Source organism: Rana temporaria, assembly GCF_905171775.1.
Source record: "Rana temporaria chromosome 4 unlocalized genomic scaffold, aRanTem1.1 chr4f, whole genome shotgun sequence".
Lineage (NCBI taxonomy): Eukaryota > Metazoa > Chordata > Amphibia > Anura > Ranidae > Rana > Rana temporaria.
This window is the reverse complement of record NW_024404440.1, coordinates 124,241-139,819: the sequence shown is the minus strand read 5'-3', so window position 1 is coordinate 139,819 and position 15,579 is coordinate 124,241. Positions and strand designations below refer to the sequence as shown.

The following is a 15,579-nucleotide window of genomic DNA, read 5'->3' as shown; positions in this document are numbered from 1 at the left end:
TTGCTGCTTTATTAGATAAACAAAAATGATTACATGAATTTACACAGATTTATAGATTATTTAATATATCAGCAAATATGATAAGAATAAATAAGTAGGTGTAAAGGGGAAGCAGTGGATCTGCAGGGAACATCATCCTGAGTACAAAGCTCTTTATGTTGGATATGAATTTGCAGATGATCGGGTCACATGACTGATTGATAAACACAGTACAGCCCCGCCCACAATATAATAAATGTGTCCTCTTCTCTCATCATCTCCTTTTATTGGTCACTTCCCCTTTAATCCCCTCCCCCAACATCTCCCCATTACTGGGTGATTTTGGGGGATCTCTGGTCTGTACATCAACATGTCCAAATCTCAGACATGACCGATCCCCTCCCCCACACACCAGTCACACGCGTGATACATCACTGTGATTGGCTGGGAGGGATTCAGTCATTCCTTACCTGGGGGGGAATCTATCCTCCAGTATAGACCAACTGTATGGAGCCAACCTCCCCCTCCCCCGATATACAAGAAATTAGACCCCCCCTCCCCCGATATACAAGAAATTAGACCTCCCCTCCCCCAATATACAAGAATTAAGACCTCCCTCCCCCCGATATACAAGAAATTAGATGTCCCCCTCCCCCGATATACAAGAAATTAGACCTCCCCTCCCCCGATATACAAGAAATTAGACCTCCCCTCCCCCGATATACAAGAAATTAGACCTCCCCTCCCCCGATATACAAGAAATTAGACCTCTCCTCCCCCGATATACAAGAAATTAGACCTCTCCTCCCCCGATATACAAGAAATTAGACCTCCCCTCCCTCGATATACAAGAAATTAGACCTCCCCTCCCCCAATATACAAGAAATTAGACCTCCCCCGATATACAAGAAATTAGACCTCCCACTCCCCCGATATACAAGAAATTAGACCTCCCCTCCCCGATATGCAAGAAATTAGACCTCCCCTCCCCTGATATACAAGAAATTAGACCTCCCCTCCCCCAATATACAAGAAATTAGACCTCCCCCTCCCCCGATATACAAGAAATTAGACCTCCCTTCCCCCGATATACAAGAAATTAGACCTCCTCTCCCCCGATATACAAGAAATTATACCTCCCTTCCCCCGATATACAAGAAATTAGACCTCCCCTCCCCTGATATACAAGAAATTAGACCTCCCCTCCCCGATATACAAGAAATTAGACCTCCCCTCCCCCGATATACAAGAAATTAGACCTCCCCCGATATACAAGAAATTAGACCTCTCCCTCCCCAATATACAAGAAATTAGACCTCCCCTCCCCCGATATACAAGAAATTAGACCTCCCCTCTCCAAAATACAAGAAATTAGACCTCCCCTCCCCCGATATACAAGAAATTAGACCTCCCTTCCCCCGATATACAAGAAATTAGACCTCCTCTCCCCCGATATACAAGAAATTATACCTCCCTTCCCCCGATATACAAGAAATTAGACCTCCCCTCCCCTGATATACAAGAAATTAGACCTCCCCTCCCCGATATACAAGAAATTAGACCTCCCCTCCCCCGATATACAAGAAATTAGACCTCCCCCGATATACAAGAAATTAGACCTCTCCCTCCCCAATATACAAGAAATTAGACCTCCCCTCCCCCGATATACAAGAAATTAGACCTCCCCTCTCCAAAATACAAGAAATTAGACCTCCCCTCCCCCGATATACAAGAAATTAGACCTCCCCTCTCCCAATATACAAGAAATTATATTTCCCCCTCCCCCGATATACAAGAAATCAGACCTCCCCCTCACCCGATATACAAGAAATTAGACCTCCCCTCCCCCGATATACAAGAAATTAGACCTCCCCTCCCCCGATATACAAGAAATTAGAAGATCTACAACAATGGGCACAGCTCCACCTGTCCTGGTGAGGTTGGGTCATTCCAATAAGATGACTTTTCTCCCCCATGTACTATACTTCTCCCGCTCTCTACCCTTCCCTATCATTAATCACCATCTACAGCATTTTCAGGCCGACATTCCTGACCTCATCTGGGGTTCGGAAGGCATCGAGTGTCTAAGAGGGTCTATTTCACGCTCGTGATAAAGGTGGTCTTGGTCACCAAACCTTGTTATGGTTCTATCAAGCCGCTCAACTAGCCCAGATCTCAATCATATATTCCCGAGTTACTAAACCCGATTGGGTGGATATGGAATGACAGGGGATCCCCAGGTCACTCTGGGCTACCTAATGTGGTGTCCTCCTTGTCCCTCTATCTTACCTCCAACTCTCTTTTATTCAGTAACCCTATGGGGGGGACTTAGAGGTCACCCAGAGTTGGTCTCTGATAGACCAGTCTGCACAAAGTGTCATTTCTGAAGGATAAAAAGTCATTTAAAATCACTGCTCCCGAAAAAAATGCCGTTTTTAAAACTTATTTTCTATTTACACCCAGTAACCCCCGTCATTTCCGTCCTCTTCCTCCACAGTCACCGTAGGCACCATGAAGGCAAAACTACTCCATTCTGCCTGCCCAGCTCCTGGTGAGTAAACAGTATTTTTAAAGCCTGGCGCGCCTGGCTGGCCGCTGGATGCGCCATGTCATCACTCACTCGCATCGCCGGCGCCGGCTCCACCAGTAGCATGCCACACACAGTGAGTCAGCCTCTGCCAAACCTGCCCCCCTGTGCCCGAGCGGAATACAGGATCACAATCGGATCCATTCGGCGGCTTAGCTCGGGAGTCGGGCAGCTCGCCGGAACTGCGCATGCGCAGTTCAAAGCTGACCCGGTCGCGGCTATTTTTTGCGGGCACTTTTGTCCTATCACGGACAATTCCGTACAGGAAGAAAGTGCCTTTTTTTTTACGGGTTGTACGTAAAAATACGTACGGTTGGCAACACAGATAAGGATATACAGTACATACACACACAGCACAAGTCCGTGTTCACACTACGAGACGTTTCTCTGGGCTGCAGTTCCTCTGATCTCCACAAGATGGTGATCTAATTTTTACCCAGATAGGAGATCTCTATGGAAGACAGGAAGTGATGTCAGGTATAGACAGGAAGTTCCAGGTGAGAGGTGAGTCGGGAGGAAGTAGAGAGGAGACGTTGCTGGAAGAGGCAGCAGAGGAGGTAAGGTTGCGACTAGTTCCTGGCCAGTAGAAGGACCCTGTCCTTTCTCAGGGTAGGATATAGCTTGCTCAGTGTGAATGAGCTATTTCCTATCCAGCTAAAGGACCTTTTAGCCCCCTAGTGGTCAGGTCCTGTATAGGTATAGGAACTATCCAACTCACAGTGAGAATTCTAGTTCCTATCCAGCTAAAGGACCTTTTTCTCCATAGTGGTCAGGTCCTGTTAAAGGATAGGAACTAGCCAACTCACAGTGAGAGAGCTAGTTCCTATCCAGCGAAAGGACCTTTTAGCCCCCTAGTGGTCGGGTCCTGTATAGGGATAGAAACTATCCAACTCACAGTGAGAGAGCTAGTTCCTATCCTGCGAAAGGACCATTTTCTCCATAGTGTTTAGGTCATTTTAAAGGATAGGAACTAGCCAGCTCACAGTGAGGTAGCTAGTTCCCATCCAGCCAAAGGACCTTTATCCCTCCAGCCCTTTACAGGGATAGGAACTAGATGGTTCACGGTGAGAAATCTAGTTCCCATCCAGCTAAAGGACCTTTATCCCTCCAGCCAAGAATGGTCCTTTACAGGTATAGAAACTAGACAGCTCACAGTGAGAGAGCTAGTTTCTATCCTGTGTAAGGACCTTTTTCTCCATAGTGGTCAGGTCCTTTATAGGGATAGGAACTATCCAACTCACACTGAGAGAGCTAGTTCCTATCCAGCGAAAGGACCTTTTTCTCCATAGTGGTCGGGTCCTGTATAGGGATAGGAACTATCCAACTCACAGTGAGAGAGCTAGTTCCTATCCAGCGAAAGGACCTTTTAGCCCCCTAGTGGTCAGGTCCTGTATAGGGATAGGAACTATCCAACTCACAGTGAGAGAGCTAGTTCCTATCCAGCGAAAGGACCTTTTTCTCCATAGTGGTCAGGTCCTGTTAAAGGATAGGAACTAGCCAGCTCACAGTGAGGTAGCTAGTTCCCATCCAGCCAAAGGACCTTTATCCCTCCAGCCCTTTACAGGGATAGGAACTGGATGGTTCACAGTGAGGGAGCTACTTTCTATCCTGCGAAAGGACCTTTTTCTCCATAGTGGTCGGGTCCTGTTATAGGATAGGAACTAGCCAACTCACAGTGAGAAATCTAGTTCCCATCCAGCCAAAGGACCTTTATCCATCCAGCTAAGAATGGTCCTTTACAAGGATAGGAACTAAACGGTTCACAGTGAAAGAGCTAGTTCCTATCCTGTGAAAGGACCTTTTTCTATATAGTGGTCAGGTCCTGTATAGGGATAGGAACTATCCAACTCACATTGAGAGAGCTAGTTCCTATCCAGCGAAAGGACCTTTTAGCCCCCCAGTGGTCAGGTCCTGTTAAAGGATAGGAACTAGCCAACTCACAGTGAGGTAGCTAGTTCCCATTCAGCTAAAGGACCTTTATCCCACCAGCCAAGAATAGTCCTTTACAGGGATAGAAACTAGACAGCTCACAGTGAGGGAGCTAGTTTCTATCCTGTGAAAGGACCTTTTTCTCCATAGTGGTCAGGTCCTGTATAGGGATAGGAACTATCCAACTCACACTGAGAGCGCTCATTCTCATCCACTCAAAGGACCTTTATCCATTCAGCTAACAATTGTCCTTGATAGGGATAGGAACTAGAGAGTTCAAAGTGAGAGGGCTAGTTCCCATCCAGCCAAAAGGCCTATTATCCCTCCAGCCAAGAATGGTCCTTTACAGGGATAGGAACCAAATGGTTCACAGTGAGGGAGCTACTTTCTATCCTGCGAAAGGACCTTTTTCTCCATAGTGGTCAGGTCCTGTTAAAGGATAGGAACAAGCCAGCTCACAGTGAGGTAGCTAGTTCCCATCCAGCCAAAGGACCGTTATCCCTCCAGCCCTTTACAGGGATAGGAACTAGATGGTTCACATTGAGGGAGCTACTTTCTATCCTGCGGACATTTTTCTCCATAGTGGTCAGGTCCTGTATAGGTATAGGAACTATCCAACTCACAGTGAGAGAGCTAGTTCCTATCCAGCGAAAGGACCTTTTAGCCCCCTAGTGGTCAGGTCCTGTATAGGGATAGGAACTAGCCAACTCACACTGAGAGAGCTAGTTCCTATCCAGCGAAGGGACCTTTTAGCCCCCTAGTGGTCAGGTCCTGTATAGGGATAGAAACTAACCAACTCACAGTGAGAGAGCTAGTTCCTATCCAGCGAAAGGACCTTTTAGCCCCCTAGTGGTCAGGTCCTGTATAGGGATAGAAACTAGCCAACTCACAGTGAGAGAGCTAGTTCCTATCCTGGGAAAGGACCTTGTAGCCCCCTAGTGGTCAGGTCCTGTTAAAGGATAGGAACTATCCAACTCACAGTGAGAGAGCTAGTTCCCATCCAGCTAAAGGACCTTTATCCCTCCAGCCAAGAATGGTCCTTTACAGGGATAGAATCTAGACAGCTCACAGTGAGGGAGCTAGTTCCTATCCCGTGAAAGGACCTTTTTCTCCATAGTGGTCAGGTCCTGTATAGGGATAGGAACTATCCAACTCACAGTGAGGGAGCTAGTTCCTATCCAGCGAAAGGACCTTTTTCTCCATAGTGGTCAGGTCCTGTATAGGGATAGGAACTACCATCTCACACTGAGAGCGCTCATTCTCATCCACTCAAAGGACCTTTATCCGTTCAGCTAACAATTGTCCTTGATAGGGATAGGAACTAGATGGTTCAAAGTGAGAGAGCTAGTCCCCATCCAGCCAAAAGGCCTATTATCCCTCCAGCCAAGAATGGTCCTTTACAGAGATAGGAACCAGACAGATCACAGTGAGGGAGCTAGTTTCTATCCTGCGAAAGGACCTTTTTCTCCATAGTGGTCAGGTCCTGTATAGGGATAGGAACTATCCAACTCACAGTGAGGGAGCTAGTTCCTATCCAGCGAAAGGACCTTTTTCTCCATAGTGGTCAGGTCCTGTATAGGGATAGGAACTACCATCTCACACTGAGAGCGCTCATTCTCATCCACTCAAAGGACCTTTATCCGTTCAGCTAACAATTGTCCTTGATAGGGATAGGAACTAGATGGTTCAAAGTGAGAGAGCTAGTCCCCATCCAGCCAAAAGGCCTATTATCCCTCCAGCCAAGAATGGTCCTTTACAGAGATAGGAACCAGACAGATCACAGTGAGGGAGCTAGTTTCTATCCTGCGAAAGGACCTTTTTCTCCATAGTGGTCAGGTCCTATTAAAAGGATAGGAACAAGCCAACTCACAGTGAGAGAGCTAGTTCCCATCCACTCAAAAGGACTGTTATCCCTCCAGCTCAAGAATGGTTCTTGATAGGGATAGGAACCAGACGGTTCACAGTGAAAGAGCTAGTTTTATTGCAGCAACTCCAAATGGTACTCAGTAGTGTGTATGGCCCCCACGTTCTTGTATGCATGCCTGACGTCATCGGGGCATACTCCTAATGAGATGACGGATGGTGTCCTGGGGTATTTCCTCCCAGATCTGGATCAGGGTATCACTGAGCAACCTGGCAGTGTCGGATGGACTGAAACATAATGGAATAGACAGGAAAAGGATCTATCCAATTCACCTGCACCACATCCCTGTATGAAGATATAGGACACAAGAAGAGACGCTCCCGTGGGAGCCGGGATTTTATAGGTGCAAATAAAAGTGTTGAGAGAAAAAAGTAAAATTACATATTTTATTTTAATTTATTTAAAACGTGAAGACAAAACAAACAACAATGTTAAAATGAACATAGTCTAAGGTTTACAACACTTTGGGGGTGATAATCTCAACATGTTTTGCTGGTAAGTTTAGCTTTTTCAGGGGTTAATAGATGGAACATGAACAACAATACAGTATTAAGGATCATTTCAAGCAGTCCAAATAAGCAATGACAAATTATAGATGTATGAAATACCCATTAACATTTTTTTTAAATAAATAAATATATATATATGTAACAAATATACAGAAAAATAATAATTTTTAAGGTTGATAATGGGTCTCATCGCTGTGCATTAGAGCACAGGATAATCATCCAGATTTCCACTGTTTGTAGGGAAAAATTGATTAGCAACCAATCACATTGATTTAAAGCGGTTGTAAACCGCATAAACTTTTTTTTTTTCAAACCTGCAAGGCAAAAGGCATAATCAGCTTGTATACACCGCACAGCATGGTTACCCATTTTCAAAAGTAATGAAGAGCTAAGCATATCCATCTGGAGGGGCCATTTTCCCAAGTGCAGGAGGTATTGTGTGTGTGACTGCTCCGTGTACTCTTACATTGAGACAACATCAACATGACTTACACGGCTTCCCCACCTATCAGAAATGCCAATGGGACGACTTCCTGATATATTCCTCTCGCCCTGCGTATGACGCTGTGTCGTGACGCAGACCTGATAAAAATTCCCTGGTTGCCTCCCAGACAAGGAGATTGCATGTAAGGGCAAAGGTGGCGCAAATGTCCCAATGGACATGCGCCCGCATTCTTGACACCAAGAAAAACTACCCAAGAATTGAAATACGGCAGAATCGCCTACAAAAGTACTAGAGAGAGGGTCCACAGTTTTGGTAGATCCACCTCCCATAAACAGGAAAACAAAGCTTATTAACTGGTAAACCCCCATCTAGGATTTAAGAATGTCCTAGAGGTGTTCTATTGGATTTAGGACAAGCAAGTGTGGGGGGCCATTCAATGGTATCAATTCCTTCATCCTCCAGGAACTGGCCGCATACTCTCGCCACATGTGGCCAGGCATTGTCATGCATCAGGAGGAACGCAGGACCCACTGCACCAGCGTAGGGTCTGACAATGGGTCCAAGGATTTCATCCCGTTACCCAATGTCAGTCAGGGTGCCATTGTCTAGCCTGTAGAGGTCTAGAACAAAAGGACTTTCTGCAGCCCTGTCCAGCTCTCCTAGAATCTCTTCCTTGCTCTCGAGACTGTGCTGAGAGACACTGCAAACCTTCTGTCAAGTCAATGGGACGTGTTGATGTGCCATCCTGGAGGAGTTGGACTGCCTGTGCAACCTCTATAGAGTCCAGGTATGGCCTCATGCTACCAGTAGTGACACTGACCCCAGCCAAATGCAAAACTAGTGACAAACAGTCAGAAAAGATGAGTAGGGAAACAAATGTCAATAGCCTCCACCTGTAAGGCCTCATGCACACAGGGCATCAGAAAAAATGAGCTGCAGAGCCACTTCTAAAGCCAGGAAAAAGCAGCTGTAAAAACTTGCTTTTAGTAGCTTTTTCCATTTGCGTTATTGCATGTTTGGCCACGTCGCTTTTAGCAGCGTTTTTTCTGCCTCCATTCAAAATCAATGGTTCGCTATGGGAACCTATTGATTTGAATGGAAGGCGCACTGCAAGTCGGATCAGGATCCACGCCAAAATGGGAAAAAAAGTGGCGTGGGGGTCCCCCCCAGGTTCCAAACCAGGCCCTTGGGGTCTGGAATGGAATTTGAGGGTAGCCCCATGCCGAAAAAACGGCGTACCAAACTCTTATCCGAGCATGCAGCCCGGCAGGTGAGGAAAAGGGAGGGGACGAGCGAGCGGCCCCAACCCCCCCTGGACCATAACAGGCCACACCCCCTCAACATGGGGGGTGTGGGTGCTTTGGGGCAGGGGGGCCCCACCCCAAGGCACCGTGCCCCCATGTTGATGAGGACAAGGGCCTCTTCCCGACAACCCTGGCCGGTGGTTGTGGGTGTCTGCGGGCAGGGGGCTCATCACCCCAGATCCCGGACCCCCCTCCCTATGGGTATGGGGTACATTGTACCCCTACCCATTCACCCCATAAAAGGCAGTGTATGTAAATAAGGACAGGAAACGTTTTGAAAAGTTTATTAAAAATCTTCATCCGGTCTTCTCCCCTCTTCCTCCGACGCTATCCCCGGTCTTTGCAGCTTATTATATAGCCATTAGAGGCGTGGCCTCCAGGTGACGTCATCAGGAAGCACCGTCCCCTTATGTCACAGACGGTTAAATTTTTTATTCTCATCTGCCACTGTAGCTGAAGTTTACTTCCTCCACATCAGCTCCCCTGCCAAAAATAAAAGGTAAGGATCAGTTGTATACAGCTACAGACACCACCACCCCATATACAGCTAGACACCATCCCCCCTCTATATACAGCTACAGACACTATCCCCCCATATATACAGCTACGGGGGGGGGGGGAGAGAGGTATACAGGGAGAGAGAGGTATACAGGGAGAGAGAGAGAGGGGTATACAGGGAGAGAGAGAGAGGGGTATACAGGGGGAGAGAGAGAGGGGTATACAGGGGGAGAGAGAGAGAGAGAGAGGGGTATACAGGGGGAGAGAGAGAGAGGGGTATACAGGGGGAGAGAGAGAGAGAGAGGGGTATACAGGGGGAGAGAGAGAGAGGGGTATACAGGGGGAGGGAGAGAGAGAGAGAGAGGGGTATACAGGGGGAGAGAGAGAGGGGTATACAGGGGGAGAGAGAGAGGGGTATACAGGGGGAGAGAGAGGGGTATACAGGGGGAGAGAGAGAGAGAGAGGGGTATACGGGGGGAGAGAGAGGGGTATACAGGGGGAGAGAGAGAGAGAGAGGGGTATACAGGGGGAGAGAGAGAGAGAGGGGTATACAGGGGGAGAGAGAGAGAGGTATACAGGGGGAGAGAGAGGTATACAGGGAGAGAGAGAGAGGGGTATACAGGGAGAGAGAGAGAGGGGTATACAGGGGGAGAGAGAGAGGGGTATACAGGGGGAGAGAGAGGGGTATACAGGGGGAGAGAGAGAGGGGTATACAGGGGGAGAGAGGGGTATACAGGGGGAGAGGGGGAGAGAGAGAGAGGGGTATACAGGGAGAGCGAGAGAGAGAGGGGTATACAGGGAGAGCGAGAGAGAGAGGGGTATACAGGGAGAGCGAGAGAGAGAGGGGTATACAGGGAGAGCGAGAGAGAGAGGGGTATACAGGGAGAGCGAGAGAGAGAGGGGTATACAGGGAGAGCGAGAGAGAGGGGTATACAGGGAGAGAGAGAGAGAGATGGGTATACAGGGAGAGAGAGAGAGAGATGGGTATACAGGGAGAGAGAGAGAGAGAGAGAGAGATGGGTATACAGGGAGAGAGAGAGAGAGAGATGGGTATACAGGGAGAGAGAGAGAGAGAGAGAGATGGGTATACAGGGAGAGAGAGAGAGAGAGATGGGTATACAGGGAGAGAGAGAGAGAGAGAGAGATGGGTATACAGGGAGAGAGAGAGAGATGGGTATACAGGGAGAGAGAGAGAGAGAGAGAGAGATGGGTATACAGGGAGAGAGAGAGAGAGAGAGAGATGGGTATACAGGGAGAGAGAGAGAGATGGGTATACAGGGAGAGAGAGAGAGAGAGAGAGATGGGTATACAGGGAGAGAGAGAGAGATGGGTATACAGGGAGAGAGAGAGATGGGTATACAGGGAGAGAGAGAGAGATGGGTATACAGGGAGAGAGAGAGAGATGGGTATACAGGGAGAGAGAGAGAGAGAGATGGGTATACAGGGAGAGAGAGAGATGGGTATACAGGGAGAGAGAGAGAGAGATGGGTATACAGGGAGAGAGAGAGAGAGAGAGATGGGTATACAGGGAGAGAGAGAGAGAGAGATGGGTATACAGGGAGAGAGAGAGATGGGTATACAGGGAGAGAGAGAGATGGGTATACAGGGAGAGAGAGAGAGATGGGTATACAGGGAGAGAGAGAGAGGTATACAGGGAGAGAGAGAGATGGGTATACAGGGAGAGAGAGATGGGTATACAGGGAGAGAGAGAGAGAGATGGGTATACAGGGAGAGAGAGAGAGAGGGGTATACAGGGGGAGAGAGAGAGAGAGAGGGGTATACAGGGAGAGAGAGAGAGAGAGGGGGTATACAGGGAGAGATGGGTATACAGGGAGATAGAGAGATGGGTATACAGGGAGAGAGAGAGATGGGTATACAGGGAGAGAGAGAGATGGGTATACAGGGAGAGAGAGAGATGGGTATACAGGGAGAGAGAGAGATGGGTATACAGGGAGAGAGAGAGAGGGGTATACAGGGAGAGAGAGAGATGGGTATACAGGGAGAGAGAGAGAGAGAGGGGGTATACAGGGAGGGAGAGAGATGGGTATACAGGGAGAGAGAGAGATGGGTATACAGGGAGAGAGAGATGGGTATACAGGGAGAGAGAGAGAGGGGTATACAGGGAGAGAGAGAGATGGGTATACAGGGAGAGAGAGAGAGGGGTATACAGGGAGAGAGAGAGAGATGGGTATACAGGGAGAGAGAGAGATGGGTATACAGGGAGAGAGAGAGAGATGGGTATACAGGGAGAGAGAGAGAGAGAGATGGGTATACAGGGAGAGAGAGAGAGAGATGGGTATACAGGGAGAGAGAGAGAGAGATGGGTATACAGGGAGAGAGAGAGAGATGGGTATACAGGGAGAGAGAGAGAGATGGGTATACAGGGAGAGAGAGAGAGATGGGTATACAGGGAGAGAGAGATGGGTATACAGGGAGAGAGAGAGAGATGGGTATACAGGGAGAGAGAGAGATGGGTATACAGGGAGAGAGAGAGATGGGTATACAGGGAGAGAGAGAGATGGGTATACAGGGAGAGAGAGATGGGTATACAGGGAGAGAGAGAGAGAGAGAGATGGGTATACAGGGAGAGAGAGAGATGGGTATACAGGGAGAGAGAGAGATGGGTATACAGGGAGAGAGAGAGAGGGGTATACAGGGAGAGAGAGAGATGGGTATACAGGGAGAGAGAGAGATGGGTATACAGGGAGAGAGAGAGATGGGTATACAGGGAGAGAGAGATGGGTATACAGGGAGAGAGAGAGAGAGAGAGATGGGTATACAGGGAGAGAGAGAGATGGGTATACAGGGAGAGAGAGAGATGGGTATACAGGGAGAGAGAGAGATGGGTATACAGGGAGAGAGAGAGATGGGTATACAGGGAGAGAGAGAGATGGGTATACAGGGAGAGAGAGAGATGGGTATACAGGGAGAGAGAGAGATGGGTATACAGGGAGAGAGAGAGATGGGTATACAGGGAGAGAGAGAGATGGGTATACAGGGAGAGAGAGAGATGGGTATACAGGGAGAGAGAGAGATGGGTATACAGGGAGAGAGAGAGAGGGGTATACAGGGAGAGAGAGAGATGGGTATACAGGGAGAGAGAGAGAGAGGGGGTATACAGGGAGGGAGAGAGATGGGTATACAGGGAGAGAGAGAGATGGGTATACAGGGAGAGAGAGATGGGTATACAGGGAGAGAGAGAGATGGGTATACAGGGAGAGAGAGATGGGTATACAGGGAGAGAGAGAGAGGGGTATACAGGGAGAGAGAGAGAGATGGGTATACAGGGAGAGAGAGAGATGGGTATACAGGGAGAGAGAGAGAGATGGGTATACAGGGAGAGAGAGAGAGATGGGTATACAGGGAGAGAGAGAGAGAGATGGGTATACAGGGAGAGAGAGAGAGAGATGGGTATACAGGGAGAGAGAGAGAGATGGGTATACAGGGAGAGAGAGAGATGGGTATACAGGGAGAGAGAGAGAGAGGGGGTATACAGGGAGAGAGAGAGAGATGGGTATACAGGGAGAGAGAGAGAGATGGGTATACAGGGAGAGAGAGATGGGTATACAGGGAGAGAGAGAGAGATGGGTATACAGGGAGAGAGAGAGATGGGTATACAGGGAGAGAGAGAGATGGGTATACAGGGAGAGAGAGAGATGGGTATACAGGGAGAGAGAGATGGGTATACAGGGAGAGAGAGAGAGAGAGATGGGTATACAGGGAGAGAGAGAGATGGGTATACAGGGAGAGAGAGAGATGGGTATACAGGGAGAGAGAGAGAGGGGTATACAGGGAGAGAGAGAGATGGGTATACAGGGAGAGAGAGATGGGTATACAGGGAGAGAGAGAGATGGGTATACAGGGAGAGAGAGAGAGGGGTATACAGGGAGAGAGAGAGAGATGGGTATACAGGGAGAGAGAGAGATGGGTATACAGGGAGAGAGAGAGATGGGTATACAGGGAGAGAGAGAGAGGGGTATACAGGGAGAGAGAGAGAGGGGGTATACAGGGAGAGAGAGAGAGATGGGTATACAGGGAGAGAGAGAGAGATGGGTATACAGGGAGAGAGAGAGATGGGTATACAGGGAGAGAGAGAGAGATGGGTATACAGGGAGAGAGAGAGATGGGTATACAGGGAGAGAGAGAGATGGGTATACAGGGAGAGAGAGAGATGGGTATACAGGGAGAGAGAGATGGGTATACAGGGAGAGAGAGAGAGAGAGAGATGGGTATACAGGGAGAGAGAGAGAGGGTATACAGGGAGAGAGAGAGAGAGGGTATACAGGGAGAGAGAGAGAGAGGGTATACAGGGAGAGAGAGAGATGGGTATACAGGGAGAGAGAGAGATGGGTATACAGGGAGAGAGAGAGATGGGTATACAGGGAGAGAGAGAGAGGGGTATACAGGGAGAGAGAGAGATGGGTATACAGGGAGAGAGAGAGATGGGTATACAGGGAGAGAGAGAGATGGGTATACAGGGAGAGAGAGAGAGGGGTATACAGGGAGAGAGAGATGGGTATACAGGGAGAGAGAGAGATGGGTATACAGGGAGAGAGAGAGATGGGTATACAGGGAGAGAGAGAGATGGGTATACAGGGAGAGAGAGAGAGGGGTATACAGGGAGAGAGAGAGATGGGTATACAGGGAGAGAGAGAGATGGGTATACAGGGAGAGAGAGATGGGTATACAGGGAGAGAGAGAGATGGGTATACAGGGAGAGAGAGAGAGGGGTATACAGGGAGAGAGAGAGATGGGTATACAGGGAGAGAGAGAGATGGGTATACAGGGAGAGAGAGAGATGGGTATACAGGGAGAGAGAGAGATGGGTATACAGGGAGAGAGAGAGATGGGTATACAGGGAGAGAGAGATGGGTATACAGGGAGAGAGAGAGATGGGTATACAGGGAGAGAGAGAGAGGGGTATACAGGGAGAGAGAGAGAGGGGTATACAGGGAGAGAGAGAGATGGGTATACAGGGAGAGAGAGAGATGGGTATACAGGGAGAGAGAGAGATGGGTATACAGGGAGAGAGAGAGAGGGGTATACAGGGAGAGAGAGAGATGGGTATACAGGGAGAGAGAGAGATGGGTATACAGGGAGAGAGAGAGAGGGGTATACAGGGAGAGAGAGAGATGGGTATACAGGGAGAGAGAGAGGGGGTATACAGGGAGAGAGAGAGAGAGAGAGGGGTATACAGGGAGAGAGAGAGATGGGTATACAGGGAGAGAGAGAGAGAGAGAGGGGTATACAGGGAGAGAGAGAGATGGGTATACAGGGAGAGAGAGAGATGGGTATACAGGGAGAGAGAGAGATGGGTATACAGGGAGAGAGAGAGATGGGTATACAGGGAGAGAGAGAGATGGGTATACAGGGAGAGAGAGAGATGGGTATACAGGGAGAGAGAGAGAGAGATGGGTATACAGGGAGAGAGAGAGATGGGTATACAGGGAGAGAGAGAGAGGGGTATACAGGGAGAGAGAGAGATGGGTATACAGGGAGAGAGAGAGATGGGTATACAGGGAGAGAGAGAGATGGGTATACAGGGAGAGAGAGAGATGGGTATACAGGGAGAGAGAGAGAGGGGTATACAGGGAGAGAGAGAGAGGGGGTATGGAGAGGATATAATATAAAAGAAGATGGAGGGAGAAACCTTCAGGGTGAAGACGTGTGCTCTGCTCTGTAGCCTCCTATTCACCATCCCCCCCCCCCTATATACAGCTACAGACAGTCCTACTCCTTGGCAGAGAAAAGTCGGTGCACACACCTGTTTAGCAGAGCAGCCGCATAGGTTGGGGTTGTGATCACTTCCATATACAACCACAGACACTCCTACTCTTTAGCAGAGATATGAAGCAGAGAAAAGTCTGTTCACACATCTTGTTTAGCAGAGCAGCCGCATGGCTTGTGATCACTTCCTGTACTTCTCTGTACCATGTGACCAAACAGTCACATGATCTGTGACATCACCAGGGTCCTTCTACTGGCCAGGAACTAGCCGCTACCATTGTTGATATCAATGAAAGGAATGGTGCGCTATCATTAATGTCAGTGGGATAATTAATTCCCCATTGTTGGTGTCAGTGGGATAAATAATACCCCAAAGTTAGTGTCAGTGGATGGAATAGTGCCCCAAGGGTCAGATAAAGGCAAGCAAAAGGCCACATTGGCCCCCGGGCCACAGTTTGGGGACCGCTGGTCTATACTAAATAGATTTTACCACTTCTATTAGTGGGGGAGTGGCAGTGTATGGCATTGGAAGAAATCACATCCAGGTACATGTGAATGGACAAGTTGGTGACAAGATACACAGCGGGTCCAACCAAAATGCACAGTGAGACCTATCTAGTAATAGAAGATCCATCCATTGTGGTGAGTGTCATCCATGTGGGGTCCCCTGGAAGTGG

General features: G+C 48.6%; 1 long non-coding RNA gene across 1 annotated transcript; it reads right to left on the bottom strand.

Moving 5' to 3' along the window:
• Window positions 1-7,047: 7,047 nt before the first annotated feature.
• LOC120921758 lies at window positions 7,048-15,175 on the bottom strand. The gene is made up of 2 exons (XR_005744957.1): window positions 14,940-15,175; window positions 7,048-9,160 (listed from the first exon to the last, which is right to left on the bottom strand). It is a non-coding gene; the product is annotated as an uncharacterized LOC120921758 (long non-coding RNA).
• Window positions 15,176-15,579: the final 404 nt, after the last annotated feature.